The 19,794-nt window shown below is 38.0% G+C and overlaps 1 long non-coding RNA gene across 9 annotated transcripts in view; it reads left to right on the top strand.

Annotated features, from left to right (window-relative positions):
- The window catches only part of LOC144194060 (uncharacterized), a 134,277-nt gene that overhangs the window by 66,916 nt on the left and 47,567 nt on the right, over nucleotides 1–19,794 (top strand). For 7 of the 9 annotated variants that reach the window (XR_013325828.1, XR_013325825.1, XR_013325821.1 and 4 more), the window contains exon 7: nucleotides 15,600–15,720. The exons of the other annotated variants lie outside the window; for them this stretch is intronic. This is a non-coding gene — a long non-coding RNA (uncharacterized LOC144194060). The remainder of the gene's footprint in view (nucleotides 1–15,599; nucleotides 15,721–19,794) is intronic. 9 annotated transcript variants of the gene reach the window in all.

Raw genomic sequence — 19,794 nt, 5'->3', positions numbered from 1 at the left:
AAATGGAAAGTCCGAAAACTTTAAAAGTTTTTCTTTTACTTAGGAAGTGTTGCCTAATGCTGGCTAATAATCATACAGACTACTAACAATTCCGTTGAAGACCGGTTCTAATCGCCCCTTGAATAAATACATTTATAATCAGATTTTTACATGTGAGCGATTAATGTAGAAATCCAAGACATTTTGTATGGCTTTCATACCTTTTCTTGCAAATACATACACACAATAACATCATGCTGCGATACCGATTTGCCAAAGTAACATTTATAATTGCATATGAGAGATGGGTTAAAGGTCAGCGAAGGGGGCGGCTTAAAGCATGTGGAAAGTGACAATTCAAGCCTGACTGCGGATAGAACGGATTAAATCTCAGGCATGAGTTGTTCAAGGCCTCCTCTAGAATTGCATGTTGTTTACATTTTAACACATTGCCCACATTTACCCTGTAGTGAGTATTTCATAAAACTACTGAAGGGCAAGCATCATCCCTGAACATTTTATAAGTTCATGTCATTCTTGAATGTTCACAATCATATAATATATAAAAGACACAGCACATACCATAGACACAGTCATCATTGCTCTTTTATTTAATGTTGTTTGTTTGATAGACGACCAGGGCCACCTTTATCTAAAGACCCGTGTGCAAAAAAAGCAAATGGCCCCCAGAGACTATTAGCCAATGGGAGGATGTTACCTTCACGAAACGTCCAATATAAGCAGTTCAAATTGTATCTTACCTTGTCCCAATTGGAGCAAAGCAGCCCCAGCAAGTCTCCTTGTTTCAGAGTAGGCACAGTATACTTTCCTGTGACCATTGTGTATTTAATAAGGGTACTAAGAATAAGTGTAATATCATTAAAAAAGCAAAATTGGAGTCGAGCTATATGCTGATAAAGCTCTGCTTTTTATGAAGTTAAGTTTATGATGATAATGTTAACATTTTTTGCATGTAACGTCTATCTACTTATGTATAACTATGATAACATTCATTATTATACATCATAAGAATAAGGCATAGTCGACCATGGAGTTTTCTTTGCCCAAAATAATAACCTTTCTGCATCAGCAGCATAAAAGTGATGTCCTGCTCCTTAATGATGCAAATGATGATGTGCAAGAGTGACATTTTGTCACATGCTTTTACGGTAAGGGTGCAAGGCGAGAAACGCTGCCGGAGCCCTTCTCACCTCATTGTCCTGTAGCAGGGTGGCGGCTAGAGTGTCCAATGCACCAGTAACAACTGTCATCTCGCAGCGCCGCAGCACTTAGGCCCCATTTGCTTTTAAGGATGTCTGACAGGACAGCAGCTCGGAATGATCAAACTTTCCTTTCACTGTGCACTTGTGACAGTTCAATGAGAGAGGCTTTAATGTGCTGTCAGCAGCGCACTCCACTCAGCGCCTTGATTTACCTACCCCATCTGTCTCGGTCAAATCGCACAAAGTTCATGATGAAGCATAGAAAGGTGGCCTTCTAATTGTGGAGGGTCTACATTTAATGGTTTCATGCGGCTATGTCGGCAATAAAGAAAAGAATAATAATAACTGACCACTGAACTTTGTTTGTGTGGAGCAATTTATCATGGCAGCATAAGGAAGTTGAAATATTAAGTTTATCTTGCCAAAATAAGTGAACAGCCAAATATTGAGCTACAAATCCGACCACAAATGAATGCTAATGTCCATATTAAATTAGTAAATATGGAGACAGGAGGCTGTTTTCCAACCAGATTATTGCAAAAAGGCAACACTTCATCATTTATGCACCAGCTAAAGAATGTTGGCGAGGAAATATACAAGTTCTTATTCAAACCAAGTTCTACATACGTAGCATTTGTGAGTGCATGCAGTTAGTTTGATACATAGGATTTGATAGGCTACTTATGTCATGCTTTTGAATTAATTTGAAGGCTACATGAGACATATTAAAAGAGGTATGATATAGTTTAGCCATTTTGGATCGTAAAATGGGAATAGATCAAGTCCTTGACACACATTATCTTCATGAATATTACCATTAAACCATTCAAAGTCCAATATTGACACTGAAAGTGAGTATGTCCCTTGGTGAATTATTCTCTCCGTGTGATTAATCGTGAAAGATGAACTGACAGAAGCACATGAGTCAAGAAGTCCTGTCACATAGAATATAGTTATGAATTGATGCTCAGACTATAACCCGTGCATTCAAAAGTCGCATTACTTATGAAAGAACAGAAGAGATGTAAGTATAAATGACCTTCATTTGACAGATGCTTTCTCATGGGATCTAAATATGCAAATCACAAATTTCTATGGCAAATGAGAAAGTAATGTTTAAATACAGAAAATGACATGGCTCATAGGTAAAATAAAACGTCCGATTAACTTTAGTTGACTAGGTTTTTTTTTAAGTTATAAGTTGCAAAGCGTCGCAATAGTGGGTGAAATTCTGATGAACGACATATTCCGTTAAATACTCATTTGATTGGCTGAAACATTTCTTGTATTCGTAAATGTCTGCTGACAGCAATTGTGTATACGTCCTGGAATCATTGGCTTTCATTAAAGTTTTAATCCCATGTTACACAGCAGAAATATGACTTTTTTTTTTCATCTTCCATGCCGCTTAACCTCAATGTGCACGCGGAGGTGCTAGACTCTAGTAGGTAAAGCCCATCCCAGCTAACTATGTGCAGTGGGCAGGGTAAACCCGGAATTCTTTTGTTTTGCTTTTGTTAGCTGATTTCTTCCTACATTTTTGGAAGTGGTCGGGGACCACTGTTAGTATATAGGTGGGGTGAGGACTAAATAGCATGAAATACAGTTTGTGATCACCTAAGAGTGTGCCTTGTTTGCTGTGACTGTCCAGCGAGTTAACACAGCACCTCGGTTAACATTTTTAAAACGCGGTTCCTCCCGATCTTACTGTCAGTGAGCTGTTCAACACTACCTATGCCGCTCTCCTGCTCTTTATTCTAATCTTATTTAACAGTCTCTGCCTGACACACAATCCTATGCAGGCTCCCAGGTTGGAGAGTTTCCAAACAATCCTGAGCTCACCCAAGCTTGGAATTGGTTTTCTGTGGAACATCTCCCTCCTCCCTTTGGGCACTTTACCAATTTGACCAAATTTGTTCCATCGCTGGTTCTAAGTACCAGAAGTGTTTTCTGCCCACACTTTGGACCGGTTTCTGCAATTTGCACAGTGTTTGCAGAACATTAACAGTTTTGTCAAAGGATGTTGTATGCTGCTTGGTCCTTGACTCAAGGGACCCTTGTCTGAACAATACTGTAAATGTTAAATTCCTTACTTTATAAATAATGCAAATAAATGTACATAGAGTGAAGGTTGCTTATCTTGACCTTCCTATATATAAGCGAATGCGTCAATAATAACCTTATAAATTTCACTTCAGATATGTTCAGAAATGTTTACTGTTCAGTGTAAGATTTAAGAGGGATATGTCTAATATTGTTTTCTATTACGTAGAATTATGCTGCGGAGATAAGGTCTAATATAGAAAAGGTCAAACAAAAATGTTTTCTTTTTAATTCATAGTTTTTTCATAATTCATTAAAGTGCCTCATGCTGTGCCATTTTATGCCACTGCCAAACAATCTGGAAAACCGATATGGTAAAAAATAGGACGATAAAATTATCACCTACTTCTCTTTTCGTATGTTTGAGTATTTGTGTTTAAAAGTGTAAAATAGACTTGAAATTAAAGCTCTTATTCCACTTGTCAGAGTTTTTAAGAGCTCTTAATAAGCAATCAAGATTTCAAATCTGATGACAAAAAAAGCACAGATGAAACATTTTAAGGTGCATTGAAAATATTTTTTTGAATTATTTTTTTTCCGCATCTAGGCAACATTTTTAAGATACTTTAGTAACTCAGCACTTCCGCGTTCATTGCTCTCATGAATTGAATACAAAAAAATTATCATAATCGTCCCTTTTTCGTTGAAACCAGTGAATTAGTCTGGTATCCTCATACAAGAGGTGCATGTGTCATAAAAGCAATTGTCCAGCTCAGCTGATGCACACTGGAAATACAATGAACCACTAAAAGTTGATATACAGTAATCAGCAAAGATAATTAAGGTCATAAAACCCTCCATAAATGTCCCATTGTGATCAGGAGAATTTGATTATGCTCACAAAAATGCACACCCACAGCTTTTTTTAATTTCGACATTGAGCGTTAACAGAAATATTTACCCATGTGATCACATTGGAGGTGTACTTATATAGATAAGGCCTGAGATGCTTCATAAAACATTGCTTTAGACTTGGCAGATAAGTACTGAAATTAGAAGTCGCTAATGGCACCGAGTGGCTGTAAACTTTCTTCTGAGGGGCCGCGCTGCTGCGGCAAACTGCTTTAGGCACCAAAAGTAATTAAGAAAAACTTTAAATAATTTCAGTTCATTCTTTTGCTATCTGGCAAAATGATGAATTGCTGTATATTGATTAAAGGATGGAAAGAATGCTTTTATCTGCTAAATGAATGGCCGCCTTTCCATTTTAATTTTGTGCTTGTATGTTTTGTAGTTTTACTTTAAACCCTCCAGACATGACTTTGCAATGCTTGTTTCTTAATTATCTGAAAAATATTTGTACTCAACTTGGTCTCTGTCTGCATATCTGTCAATAGATTCCGCCTTTGTGTCGTTTTGTAAGTTTGATCAAATTAGTATTTAAAAATAAGTATTTCAATAAGAACAGCATAATTTACATCCATGTGTTGATTGGCACCATTTATCAGTCAGGCTCTGCAGTCAGTATGGTGCATGTCTAATGAGCTACTTTACTATATCCTGCAGGACCTGGACCCTATCCACTTACAATGATGCTCAGAGATGAATCATAGTTTCTTTGTCACTAATTAAGTTGGCATTGCGCCTTCCAAATCATTATTCAGAACTGAAATTGCATGTGCCCAGCCGAAATGCCAAGAATGGAAAATGCTGCTTTGTTAATGCAGCATAGTAATCTTATGACACCATCTTTTTTCCCCCCATAAATGTGAAAATGTCATACAGCATATGTTTTGGACTATTTAGGCTACTAAAGCATAGGGCACTGTGAGATTCTGTCAATTTTTTGCCCTTTTTAAGTCGTGTTAAGTATTTGCGCCATCTATCACGATATTCGTACCCAAAAGCAAACTGGGGTCTGTTTTATCATGAGTGCTAGTACTCTGCTGCTAAAAACAAATGTTGTGGTGTTCCAATATTTATATGGTTGTGCGTGCCCGCTACAAATTACATACATACATCAGAGCAATCCGATAGGACATCATTGTCTGTCTTTTTTTGGTGATGTCGGGGTATCATTACTGCGCCTTGTTTGCATTCTTACCTCAGAAAATTCCAGTATTGTCTATAATAACAAAGTTTTGGCTGCGATGAGAAACAAACAACACATTTTCTTTCTTAATTGCACCATCTGTCGCACAACAATGCTGCTATTAGGCCAAGAAAAAGAAAAATGACATACAACATCATTAGTGTGAATGGATTATTCTTAGAATTCACACAGCAAGAGACTTTATTTCCTGGCGTCACAACGCGTGTCTCTCAGCATTTGCTCAACGTGAAGGCCGAATGAAACTGACCTAGAATCAGAAAGTATTTGTTGTGGAGAGAGATAGTACTTCAATTACATTACTGAGCTCTTTCTTAATAAAATTCTCTACATGTAATCAATTGCTGATGCAGTCATGGTCTTGATGAAATTGTTGATTTTTTTTTTCTTTACATCCTACGTCGACATTATCGAAACAACATTACAGAGGTTCATATTGTGCAGGACAGACGAGACACTCAAGACAAATTGCAAAATTGAGGTACTGTGGCTTTCCATAATTTTGAGCACGCTTTAGTGCTCTTCCCTCTAATGCGGCATTGTGTCCAGGAGGAGGTGGTGGCTGCGGTGGGATGCTGTGTAAATGCAATCCATATGCAGGTATCTCCCATCCCTGTGCACCAGCAGCCTTTTAGTGGGGATGTTATGTTTGCTTCCCAGGGATATGGATGCCAAACTCAACACAGCAAATGCTACTTAAAATCTGAGCATATTCAAGCCAGCGGAAGATAACAGGATGAGACCTGTGCTAATGTCTTCTGAAGGGCATTGGGATAAACAGGCAGAGGAGGAGGGAGGGAAAGTAAGGATGGGAGAGCGCCAAGCTTTTCAAGGCAGATGGCCTTGCCAGCTCCAAAACCCCCACTTTGCCTTTCCCACCCACATTTTTAGGCCTCGTTCCTTCTCACGGTTTTGCGCGAAGGCCACTGTCCTTATTTGTGATTTTTTCTCTCTTGGATGTGTGCAGTTAGAGGCTCCCATGGTGGGTAAGTTGCCATGACTTTCATTAGAGCCGAGGCCGAATGAAATATGGATGCGCAGTGAGGGAATTAGTGGGATGGACTTGGCCAAATCTTCTCTTCCGAGCGTTTTGACGATATCGTCTTCGGGGAATGCTCAGTCATGAGCAAGGTGAACACCACCTGTACAAGTCTAGCACGTTCACAGGCCCGACACGAAAATGTTGCCCCCATTTTGTATTGAATGCCATGCTTTTGTACAGTGGAATGGCTAGAAAATTCCATAACCTTTACCTGTGATGAGGCTTTGACCTTAAATGGGAGATTCAAACAACTTTAATGTTTCTTCCACAAATCTATTATGCTGCTGACATTCAAATACCAACGGTGCCTACACGTAATTTGCTTTTAATGATTTAATGAGGCTGAAAAATGTGCAACGTGTCATTGAATCTTTTTTTTTTTGTTGCCATAATCTTTTAATCTAATTACAAGATCAGGTATAACATTACGAGGACACCTTTGTAATGGAGACAAAGGTGACTACAACTAGTCAATGAAAAGAGAAAACTAAGAACATTACATGTTATGTTAGACCTCAACATTCCTCACTAGTAGCTTTGTCAGTGTTAAAGTACCTAATATTATCAATTTCTGGATTTATTGCACTCTGGTGTTACTTCACTGTTTCTATTATTCACTGAAGCCATCAACTTTTTTCACCAAAATAAATCCAGCCAGTGAAACAATTTTTAAAAAACTATAATATTGATTTTACTAATCTTTTTAATGTATGTTGTCTGCTTATGTCACAATAAAATTCCACATCGCATTAGAACACCCTTGCTAGTAATTTATCTGTAATGAATGAAGTATGAATTGCCACAAATGCATTGTTTGCCATTGGGTGTGTTAGACTTCCAATTCATTTAAACTGGGAAGAATGGCTATGCATGGTAATATTTAAGTGCCATTGATGGTGTGGGACATCCAATCCCTTTTGAATGGGACGGCTGCCACTGGTCTCTCCCTGTCATCCTCTTCCAGTCAAAATGGAGTTGACGTCTAGCTTTCTCAATGGTAGCCAATTAGTTAATCTGCCAATGTTGCCATTAATGTAGAATATGAGGAGTGGATGTGTGGAATTCAATTTTAAAACAATTATTGAACTATAGATGTGCCTGCCCCATCTACCCAGACTGGCTGTGGCCTGGAAACGGTCTTGATTTGTGCCACAAACCCCAAAGCATACACATTTCATGTGTTATAAAGCCTTTACAAAACATGATAAACACAAGGGAGTCCATCAGAAACCTCAACAATTGTTTAGTTTTTTTACGTTTGCAAATATAAAATATCTCGTCACAAAATCTACACAATATTCCTACTCTCTTGATAGGCATGTTCAAATTAATTTTCGTGCATAATTTAGTTTTAGTCTAATTCTATCCTAAATGGATAGAATGCAGACGTCAAAGGCTTCCACCTTTCTCCCAGTGTACATGGAAAGTCATTTTAAGTGAATTAACTTTTCACACTTTACCAAAACATGTGTTCTCCTGTGGGGATGTGGGAAGTAGAGAAAGAAAGCTTAATTGAACAAACTAATGAGTAGTTCCTATTTCCATTGGGAATGTGCCAGCAAGATTGTTTGACAGTTTATCTGTGATAAATAAATGCTTTCGCAGCTAATTAGCTCCCAGACCCTCCGGGGAGGTGTGGTGGGGGTGTCCAAGGATGTTAGTGTGCGTATGGGTGTGTTGTAAATGTCTATATTTTGCAGTACTAAGTAGCAGTCCACTTCCTAATAGTTGTCAAACACAAGCATTTTTAGTTCACCTAAAATGGCACTTTCACGTTAATAAAGAAGCTCTCAAGCTGACAATTCTGACAGGTAAAGAAATATACTTAAAGAAAGTCCACTCATGTAGAAACAGAACCAAGGGGCAATCATAGGGGTAAGGAAATCAATCCCTCGAAGGGTTTTAAAAGCATGCAGTACCATAAATCGCCACTGGATGCTGGTTTCATAACTGAGAAATCTTCCATAGAGCCTGTTATAAAACAACCAATTTTGGTACCTGGAAAAATAACATTCTTTGAAACCTGGTATCAATTTTAAGTATGGCAACATCATTGTTGCATGAAAAATGTCTTGGCACATAGTTATGTTAATCATGGTTTTAACAAACATGGACAGAAACATTGCACACTTTTATGACACCACTAGTAACACGGGTAATTGGGAAGTAAACAGAACCCAGGTAATCTTAGAGATGACGTCAGCAAATGTTCGTCCTTACCACTGAAGGAGAATTGGTCTCACACTGCCTGCACGTGGGCGAACCGCTACACTTTCACACTTTAATCATAGAGATTATTTAAAGCATTTAGCTTCAGTGAATCACTATTTTTGATGGGATTGCATATGCTTCAAAAGTGCTGGCAAACACTTCATGTCTGTCATTAGAGGCAATCATGTGTGCCAAGAACTCACCTCTGACAAAGCGTAAGGCTTCTTTATCTTTTTTTTTTTTTTTTTTTTACTGTTGCCTGCCTTGATAACAGCATATCTGCCAGTGGGCCAATGCAGAAGGCTCAGAGGTTGCTCGTATCTGTGCCAGTGGGCTGGCATTGCATCTGTGGGGCATCAAAGGTCTCCGGGGTGATACACACAGTCATTTGTAATCGTGCCATCCTGTCTTAAATGACCGGTGCCTTTGAAAACTCTCAATTTCCCACATTGCCTCCAAGTTGGCCTGTCATGATATAATTTGTTCAAATGATTCTTCCTTGAACAAATAAGGCAGTTCCTTTTGAATTTACTTTGTACTCTGTTGTAAACGTGTCCCAAGCAGCTTGCAGGAAAAAAAACAATTCTCCCTTAAATCTTTTTAATTATTCTGATGTGCTACCTCAAAGTTTCCAAGAAAGAAAGAAATGTCAACCTCCTAGTGTCGAAGACTAATGTGCTTTATGGGAAAGAACTTGAAAACACGTCGATAAGAGAAATATTTTCAAAACGTTCCCAATAGTTACTGAATTGCAATGGTGTGAGGTGGCAAGAAAGTTTGAAAGACAAAAACTTTTTCTCGACACTGACAAATGTATCTTTATTGTCATAAATCCCGCTTTTGTTAATCCGTTAAGTAAAAGGGTTCCGCTATATCCCATGGCCAAACATTCAAGACAGGAACAATGAATGTCTGCACAATCAGAGCATGTCAAGTAAAAAATTTGAATAGAAGGTAGAATACAATATGTGCCAGTAGAATAGAACGAAGTAGATAATTATGCTACAATATAGTGTTTCTGACATCTGTCACTCCAGAATGTCTTTCAACAAATGAGGTGAAATAAACAGAGAACATTCCTCTGTTGTGAAGAGTGTAATCCTCTCTCTTCCCCGTGTTCTTTTCCTTTCTTTTCTCCTGACAATGATAATTACAGTTTTTGTTGAAAAGCTTTCAAGGATTTATCACTGCTTTATATTAATGGGTTTCTGAAGCACTTAAATCCCCAAACTTTAATTTGTGGGTTGAGTGTGGCCATTGTGCCTTTTCAATTTACCGTAGCTTGGTTTGAAATGTAATGAAGGTTACGAGGGCAAAAGTATTACACAGCCACAAATGGTACATTCTAGGTCTGTCCGCTAAAAGCATTTGTGGAATTCAATTCAACCCAGTCGATCAATAAATTAATCTGGCTGGTCATCAATTGGAATGAGTCTTCCATTTATTACCCTGCATGATTTGAGATTTTTGCCTCACCTGAAACGACTTTGTGAGGAGATTCCATTTACGGAAAAGTTGTCTTTACAGCAGTGTGTGTCAAAGGCCTACAAGTTTATGACTCATCCATTCATATCAGTCTCATTCAATTGATTTTATGTCTTGAAAACAAAATCTCAAATCTTATTTTTGATAAGACGATGATTCAAAATGTTAGGACTGGCATTGTGGGTCAACTTAAATTAGAGAAACATATTATCCTACTTTTTTCTATTATTGTATGTATTGGTCCCCACTAGTATACTACTGTCACACAAACAAACTAAAAAAGGCAATGAAAATACACAGATTTTAGCTCATTGACTTCCATTAAACAGTTTTAGTCGTTCAATGAACTGACAACTTTGTTTTTTTTTACCCTATTGACCTTTTACAAACAGCTCATTTGGCCTATAACCCTGTAAAACTAACTATTATATAGCAGGTGTGTCAAACGTATCATTGCAGTAAACATACAAGCAATCTAATATATTGTATGGCAACAGCTTAATTGAACAGCTGCATATAAGATGTAGGAAAAAGGCTGGAATTTCTATTCCAAGAAAATTCCCAACTACCAAAGCCATGTCAGGCTAGCCTCACAAAACGTCCATCATATTGCAATTTCGAGACAAAGAATGACAGGCTGGAGATTCAAAGCCTAGTTTTTACAACCAAGCTGGGTTTTAATCAGTCCATGCCACCTGTGAGGCTGCTCAGAACTTGTGCCCGCGGGGGCAGTGCTAGGCTTCATTACTGACTGGCGGGTTCGGGCCCAGTTCTCCCTTTACTCTATCTCCCAGCCTCTGTTCTTCAGTACCTTGCAGGCACAGTGCAGAAATGAGAGCCGGCCACCCGGCCATCCGCATCGCTCTACGGCTGCAATTTGTCATTTTTCACACGAGATGAAGTCTTTTATGAAACGAAATGAGTTTGTCCAAAATGAAGCGCCACAAAAGCTCCGTGATTAATTTGCTTGTTAGGCTATTGCAGCTGTCACCTGTGGGAGACATCTGGACAGCAGACGGACTAATGCCAGCAGTGGGGCTGAAACATTTCACTCTCACTTTCTCTCTTTCTCTCCATCACCTTTCCAGTCAGCCTTTCAGCTGGCTTTTAGAGGCACTACTTACTGTTTGAAATTGTCCTTTTTTTCTAGAGGCCAATTAATAAGCATTACTTGTGATTGACATGGTAATTAGTTGCATTAATGTAGTCATAAGAGGCTTTGTATGGCGGTGGGGGTGCAAGGGTCGGCAGCAGAGCCGAAGAATAAGCACTTAAAAACTAATTGTCCAATTGATCGCAGGCACTTTTTTTTAACAGACATTTTGTCCAAATAGCTATGGCCAAAATAGAAATGAAATATATTTTTCAAAGTAGTTGTAGTACAAGTATATTAGGTTTGCTGTTGTGTATAAAAATCAAGAGCATATATACCACAGGAATTGTGTTCAGCATGTTTGTGTTTTTTTATAGTTATCCATTATAAACTTATCAGTTAGTCTGTTTTGTCATATATGTATTCGAGTCATAATTTTACACCTTTAAAATAATTTCCAAATTTAAGTGCAGAAAAAAAACAAGCAAGTCATACTAGCTTTCCAACAGCAAATACTGGAGTGATGATAGAATGTTTATTCTGTGACTATAAAACAATAATTATGTACATTTACACTTCCTCAAATATGGAAGATTTGCAGCAATCTTTAAAGTCTCTTAAGGGGGGGGGTCATCTACCATATGAATTGTACATGTAATTACGACAACAGACTATTTGGTCTCATTTTCTCTGACAGTGTTTTGTTCTTTCATATTTTCCTCCCAATTTAAAGCATGGCTAACTTTTAGTTAGTTTAATTTATATTTGATTGACTATCAGTGAGCCAAACAATAAAGCTACCTGTAGTATGTGGCGTGCAGGAAAAGCGCAACTCAGCCTTCTGTGTCGATACAGAGACAATTCGTTAAAGCACCGAAGCAATTATTTGGAGAAAATTGTGTGCATAAACCAGGATATTTGTGAACATTAAATAAATAATTATCTAGCCTATGTGTTGCTGCAGTAGATGAGCAAACATTGCAATCTCAAGGTTTAGGGTTTTATATATATATATATATATATATATATATATATATATATATATATATATATATATATATATATATATATATATATATATATATATATATATATTTATAACTATAATGGAATCCAACTTTTGTGCGACTGTTTAAATATTATATTTCCATATCATATGAAATATAGCTTTGTTGCAGTCAGTCAGATTTTGTGTAGCTAATTATAGTCTCCGCAACGTGTAAAGCTCTAATCATTTCATTTAAGAGTAATGCAATTTAACACTGGCTTTTTAACAACGGACACGAGGTCACGATGACAAACAAGACTCACTACGTCATGCTACCACTCTGTACATTATCCCAAACAGCAACCTGCAAGGGGAATAAAGGACACCGTTCAAAGTAAATGCACTTAAGTCATTGCCCTAACTTCCGCTGTATCCTTCTGGCTTTTGCTTCAAAGTCAATTAGCCAGAGCCGACAAAGTAGCATGGCTCCCTCCTCCTAGGCACTCAGGGAAATGACGTCTACTCCTCAGACCTGAGCGCCACACCGTTTTGTCCCCATGCTCTTTGCAGCACAAATGTGTTATCGCCATTGGGAGAAAAAAAAACGAACCAATACATTCTCTTTTTCTCTCTCTCTTGCACTCGTGCACACATGCACACGCACAATACAATGACTGTCACAGGGCTATTTCAATAATCCCCTGCATGTATGTTTAATGGAGAGGGCCCAACAGGAAATGATCGGCAAATGAAACGAAGCAGCGGGTTATTACGAAGCAGTCTGGTGTCAGCGCGGGCCTCCCCACCATTAATTTTATTGTAACTCATTTCTACGGCCACGGTGGAGCACAATTTAATGTTTCCATTCCCCACTACTGTTCTGCATGACAAATTGTTTTAATAAACATATACTGGCTCATAATAAAGTAATAATAATCCTACCAGTCGTCTTACTGTATATCACTGCAGTTAAATTTTCCCATAAGCCCCGACTGCTTACAATGACAATTACATGGTAGCCAATCCTCAGCAAGGCAAACACGATGGGAAAACGTAATATAGTTTATAAATATGATTAGTGTTCTGTCGTGATATTCCAGTCTATATTTACATTTCTCTTTTTACACCACATGTGGCTCATGTTCCTCGTGTACTTTTTGCTTCTGCCAATACTATTCTTAACAATATAATGACAAACTTTTTGAACTGTCATTCGATCAAACGATCAATCACCAGATTCTACATTTTATAGAGAAATGGACTATTATGCAAGCCTTAGAGGTCTCCTCCACTTTTTCGTGTGAGTGTGCGCGTCCTAGAAGAATGTCATTGTATTGTTCATGTAATGGCTCGTGGTTATTTGCTAGGGCAATTTTATGCTGCATTTCAATTATTGCCTAAATGTCTTTTTAGCTGCTGAAGACATTGCTATGAACATTTATATTTCACACATATTATTGGCATATCGTTTGATTTTCTTTTGAATAGAGAAGGCATGCCACCGCCTCTCTTCAACTTGTACATTAACAGGAAAGAAATGGGTGGTATGTATTTTGCAGTTGATGTACAAAAATGTCGGTTAACTGCTTGGCGACACTTCTTCAAAATTTGTGTATAGCTCATTAAGGGTGATATATTGCAATAGAAGTCAATAGGTTATCTCGATGTAATGGCAGGACATCTGTGTCTATATATATGGGCAGGATACCTTTATTTTGGTCTACATTCAGAATAATTTCCCATCTAAGTGAGTTGATGTGTGCAAATAGAATTTGTTGAGAGCTTGAGTCTGCCTTTGTCATGAAGGAATGCCTGACACGGCTTAAAGATGGCCACTAATTGTTGTCAAGCGTCAATCCAAACTTGACCATCACCCCTAAGTGATCAAATTAGAAAATACAGTAGTCCTACGTTTTAAGCCATCATTCAAAAAGAAACTTTTCTCTCCCACGCCTTTAGTCGCCTCTATTTTTCCCAGTGAGCTAGTGATATGAAAGGACTGTCTTCTACTACATGCACACAATTGACTTTTGAATAAAATATTTATTTATGAAATCTAAAAACATGTATTCACCCTTGACGACAGATTCAGGGAACATTGACTTCTGAAGGACTTTGGTGCCACTGGAGCCCAGCCCTCCAGTGAGTCAATTATGATGGCTTAAAAACGTTTCTGACATCCCTTTTCAAGTCTTCTTGGCCCTAAATTTTCATCTCAGTCACTTTTCATCTCTTGGTATGCTGGATTCATGAAAATAGTCAAGCCCACTTCTTTTTAACCTGAAAGCCAAACTGAGGTCAAGATTGACACAAGAGGATTTGATGAATAACTCACATAAGGACTCAATCTGTCGTGGATCAAAGTTGGTCATGTAATAGTGAGATTGTTATCTTGGCAAGTTTCTATCAGGCCCTTATAAGGACTCATTGACACTGTTTGACAATCTGGTCTTAGAGGTATTTTTTTATCACAAAGTTGAACTATTTTTACATCCCTAACTTTACATTATTTGTGGATTTTTTCCAGTACAGTTTCAATGAGTTATACTGTTCATGGTCGTGGGTGAGACGGTTGATAGCAGTGCACAGACAAGACCAAAAAGCATTCACACACATTCAAAGGTACAGACATTTTAGAGTGCACAGAAAAGCCAGAGTTGTGATTAAAACCTCTAACCCACTATCCTGGCGTCTATAGTTGTTGACTTTGGACAGAAGGCAGTTATCCAGGTTTGTCGTTGATGTCACCATGGGACTAATCATGTTGTTTCTATGCCTATTGGTTGCTCATCCGGCCCTGGTCACAGAACCTCTCTGTCCTTTTTCTATTTACTTTGTCTATTCATCCCAAAACAACTGGCCAAGGCAGTTGGTGGCCAAACAGAGCCTGGGTTCTTTTCAAAGTTTTTAACTTTAAGGGGGTATTTTCTCATCACCATGCCCAAGTTCTTGGCAAATTAGGGGTTTCGTTGTGTTTTTTTACACACACATTCTGTATTTATAATGAATGAGGAATGTGGTTGTTGCTCGGTGTGTCAGGTGCCTTGGGATAACACTTGGTGTAAATTGATTGCCTACAAATAAAACTGACTTGACCCTAGAATTGTTTTTCCAGTCAACAAGGAAAGAGAGAATACAATACAAATAACTAACATGTAAGGAATTTTCCCCTAATTATTATATGATGGTTTTTTTTTTACCCTATGAACAATCTACAAATGTATAGTGAGATCCAGCTGCTGGAATATTAATTCTATTAGATAGTTCGGGGTAATTCTGTTATCAAAAGCCAGGTCACCTCTGTAACAAAAGACATAATACTCAGGAAGTCGGACTGCTTTGTGACATTCAAATCAATGGCATAAAATGAGCTGGTTCTCTCATTAGGGGCCTTCTAAACTTAACACTTTGCTTTAAATCTTCAGGACTTTCAATTCAGCATCTTGACATTCACGGAAGAACTAGAGGAGCAAGCCTTCGGAGACCTCCCAGAAGGGCAGGCATGAGGAAAGGCAACCAGAGATGATAATGTAGCTGAGTGCAGAGGTACTTGAGGCAGTCAAGAACTAATTTCAGACCCAATCCTAACCCCTCTCAGTCACTCTGTCATCTCTTTTTACAGCTTATGACTAACCTCCTTGTGTGCCTGTGTGTGTGTGTGTGTGTGTGTGTGTGTGTGTGTGTGTGTGTGTGTGTGTGTGTGTGTGTGTGTGTGTGTGTGTGTGTGTGCACGAGTGTGTGTGTGTGGCTATACTCCACGTAACTCTTCATTATCTGCTATCATCAACGCCACCATCCTTCTTCCCCTCACTCTTCCCCAAAGTGGTGGCGCACTCAGGGCCCCTTTTTTTTCAACCCAAAGTCACACAAGCTGCCCTTGCAATGTGCTTTCCAACCCAATCACTATGTTTTCCTGTTAGTTTAAGTCTCAACCCAGCTAATTATTATTTTTTGCTTATAGCTGCTAGAGCTCCCATGGGATGCTCCTTAATTAATCATTTATAAATCTACACAGCCTCCAAGTTTATTAGTCTCTGCCTTCGGCACTGGCTGGCTGCATTGGGAAACCGCAAATTATTAGTTACAGGAATGAAAGCTCCCCACCACCCATACCCCTTCGTCCTTGTTTGCAACTGATTAGGGCCTCACACAGAGGTTTTTCCATGGCTACGCTCGGTACTTTAGTAATTCATTCAGAGCACCTGACACATTATTCACCCTCCCACCTCTTTTATTGCTCAGGCCAATGTTTTTCTTCAGCTTGGCCACCAGCAGCCAAATGAAAACAAAAGCTACAACACCAAACATGGAATGAGGAACTTATTTCACTGAATGAGATCATTCAGCCACAGGCCAGGCTTTGGATAGAGGGTGATTTTCGCTCATTTATTTGGGATCAGGCAGTGGGAAAAGCATCTTGACACTCACTGGTCACAATAGTAGGTACCCATGCTTTGTTTATTGAGCCAATGCAAGCACTGAATTAGATTATTATGCTTTTGAAAACATAATGAGAAGAGCACTTCGTAGAGCAGAAATAAAGATAAACCGTACTAATTTTGATCATCAACAAACTGTAAGCCTGCAAACATGATTTTTTTTATGAGAAAATGAATGCAAAATGTACTATTTATCAATACAATTCTGGAAAAAGATATTTTTTTAAAATCTTGGTACAGACTTTTATATTAACAGGAAAATGCCTCATAGCAAACTGTTGAAAACAAAATACATTTCTGTCACACAGAAAAAGAAAAGAGAGCTTTCTTTTCTTAAAAAGAAAAACCAATGCATTGCAAACTGTGTTAGTCAGGTTATATGTTTAATGATGGGGCTTTTTTGTACAACTATTCACTCTATTCTTGTCTGTTCTTCCTTTTTGTGGTAGAATGTACGTAATTAGCTAATGTATTTCTGATCCATCAAGAATAGCGGAGGAGTAGCAATTTTAGTTCGTGTCCTCACCAAGCAGGAGAACAAAGTAAGCGAGAGTTGGAGACTTTTCTTCCGATTGCTCTTCAAAATCTTTAGAGTGGTAAAACCCTTTGTATGCTCAGACACAGTGAAATAAGCTAAAGGAACTGCATTATGGAAAATTGCATGCCTTTTAAATGACTATTTGAGTCATTATTCACGTATGGAGAAAACTCGCAACATTAAGGAACTTTACCAGGATTTCTCGGCCAATCAAAATGATTTTAAAAGCACAGTGACAACCCGTTTTAAGAGGTCACAAAGATCCCTAAACAACATCCAAATAACTTCAGGTTTAACTGGGCTCAGTGTAGGTGAATGTTCATGAGTCATACATCAGAAAATTTATTTTGCAAAGGAACTCTGTCATAATCATCTGGCCCTTATTATAAATATTCTGTGGCCTAACGAGACAGATGTCTATTTTTTATCCCCCAAGTTGTTCGGTCTATTACATCTCGCATATAAATAACACAACATAATGAAAAGAAGTGTGATGTTTGGAGGTGAAGTAAAAATCAGCATGGAACTTAGTAATAGTTTTTGCAAATGTACCTGAAAGATTGCTGAGTTCATCCTTTTGATATCATGTTACTAGGCTATGAGACATTTATTCGAAGATAGGTGATATTTCCATCCGTTTATCTGAAAAACAGATTAATTGAATCAAGTGAAAACAGCATGTGAGGTTTTGCCAATGTCTTTGCACTATAAGGGATGAATGCCTCATGCTACAGGGTTCCTTCATCCAATTAGACCTCCACTAGCAGGCTCAACATTCCACCTTATCACTGCCTTTTTATCCCTTTTATCATCAAAGTGACTTCACTTTACTTAGACATATAAGTAAAGCTTGAAAAACCCTCCTGGAGAGATGAACTAATTACATTTTTAAGAGCCACACTGTGCATCTCTGGACAACCTGCCACACACAGAGCACGGCTGTTTGTTTCTGACATTGAAGTAATGCGAGATGATATTCATGCTGCATGGAACGTAGCATGAAATAATGGGATCTCATCCTTTTCAGTACCAAATTGGCATTATTACTGCCGCTTCCATTCCCATTAGGCCTCAGATCTTTGTCCAAATACGATGTAGTTTAGCACCTAACCGGACATTGTTACGGCTCATCATTGAGTTATTTGTTAATCAGCGCAGGGGCATGATTTTCTCACAGATAACACAGGCAACGAAAATGTAATCATATGAGAAGGCGGCAAATGGGGAGAGGGAGCAGGCTGCACAGTGAAGGTAATTACATTGGCATCTGTATACATAGTGATGGCAATATGTGGCTGCTTTTGTCTGCATGAGTACCAATTACTTTTACTGAAATGTGTTACAATTTCCCTTTCCCCCCCCAACAGAGATGTGCCTATTAGAGATGCATAGGAAACTAACAAGATCAGACTCCATCTGCACTGCCTTGAGCTATTGCTGTTATTTCTCTCCTTGATGACTGAAATGACATCATCATCATGCGCCCAGTCAGAAGCGATATGGAGCTCATTTTTATACCACAAATGGAAAAAAATGGGTTGAACCCTCCATAGGCCTAGTGACTTTTTAGTGGCTATTTTTTTAAATGTATTATTAGCAGAATGTTTAAATATTTTTCCGTATAATAACAAATAATTAAATGATTTTACATATTAAAATTAAATAAGAAATCAAAATAACTAACCACAGAAATGATTGGGGCCCCTAATAACACTGTAAAGTAGATTTTATTTTTTTGAGTGTGCATGTTTCCAATTACTTAAATAACTGTTTAACCAAAGGATTTTTAAAAAGTGGGGGAAATGTAGTTCCCAGTTATCCACATTTAATTTTTGACATTAGACTTTTGGAAAGTATTAAATGGGTTCTAACACAACCCATCACAAATTTCTGAAGTTTGAACAAGTTATCAATTGAGAATATATACACCCAGAAAAATCCTATAATATGACAGTGTTTCAGCCTTGACTAGCTGAAACATGGAATAAAATCAATCTCAATGGTCGTTCTATCCTTGAATGATTTCTAAGCAGACGACAAAAAGAAAGAAAGAAAAAGTTGGCAAGGTTTCAAAGAAAGTACACCACAATGCACCAGATGTACAATTACAACTAGTTTGTCAAAGAAAAGAAGATCAAATAATATCACTTTTCAAAGACTGGAAGTATGGTTACACCTGTGTGCAACATTGTCAGTGAACAGTTAGCAAATAGAAAGGCATCTGGATTTCCCACTAGTTGCATGTTCTTGAGATGGCGTTGCTATGTTTTGTATTCTACAGTGAGACCATGAATTTAACACTTTTTTCCTTTTTCTTAAGAGAACTATTCACAAGTCATACATGAGATATTTCAAGTAAATCAAGGGCCTATTGTAAAAGGACAATGTAAGCCCGAGGCTGCTGCAATCAGGTATTTAAAAACTGCTAATGTGTGGCAATTATGTACATTATGACCTTGAGACTACAATTAAATCTATAGCCTAATAGTGGGAAAAAATAATGGTGTTGCTTTTGTGTTTGATTTGAGATATTTATTTATATATATATATAACTTTTTTTAACAGCAAATTTTAATAACCCCTCGCTTCTGTTTTCAAAGTCACTCCGCGTGGCTTTAAAGGGTGAAAACCAAAAAAAAAAAA

The sequence above is a fragment of the Stigmatopora nigra genome, chromosome 3, assembly GCF_051989575.1.
Source record: "Stigmatopora nigra isolate UIUO_SnigA chromosome 3, RoL_Snig_1.1, whole genome shotgun sequence".
Lineage (NCBI taxonomy): Eukaryota > Metazoa > Chordata > Actinopteri > Syngnathiformes > Syngnathidae > Stigmatopora > Stigmatopora nigra.
Note: the sequence above shows the minus strand (reverse complement) of the source record. Positions and strands in the feature narration are given on the sequence as shown.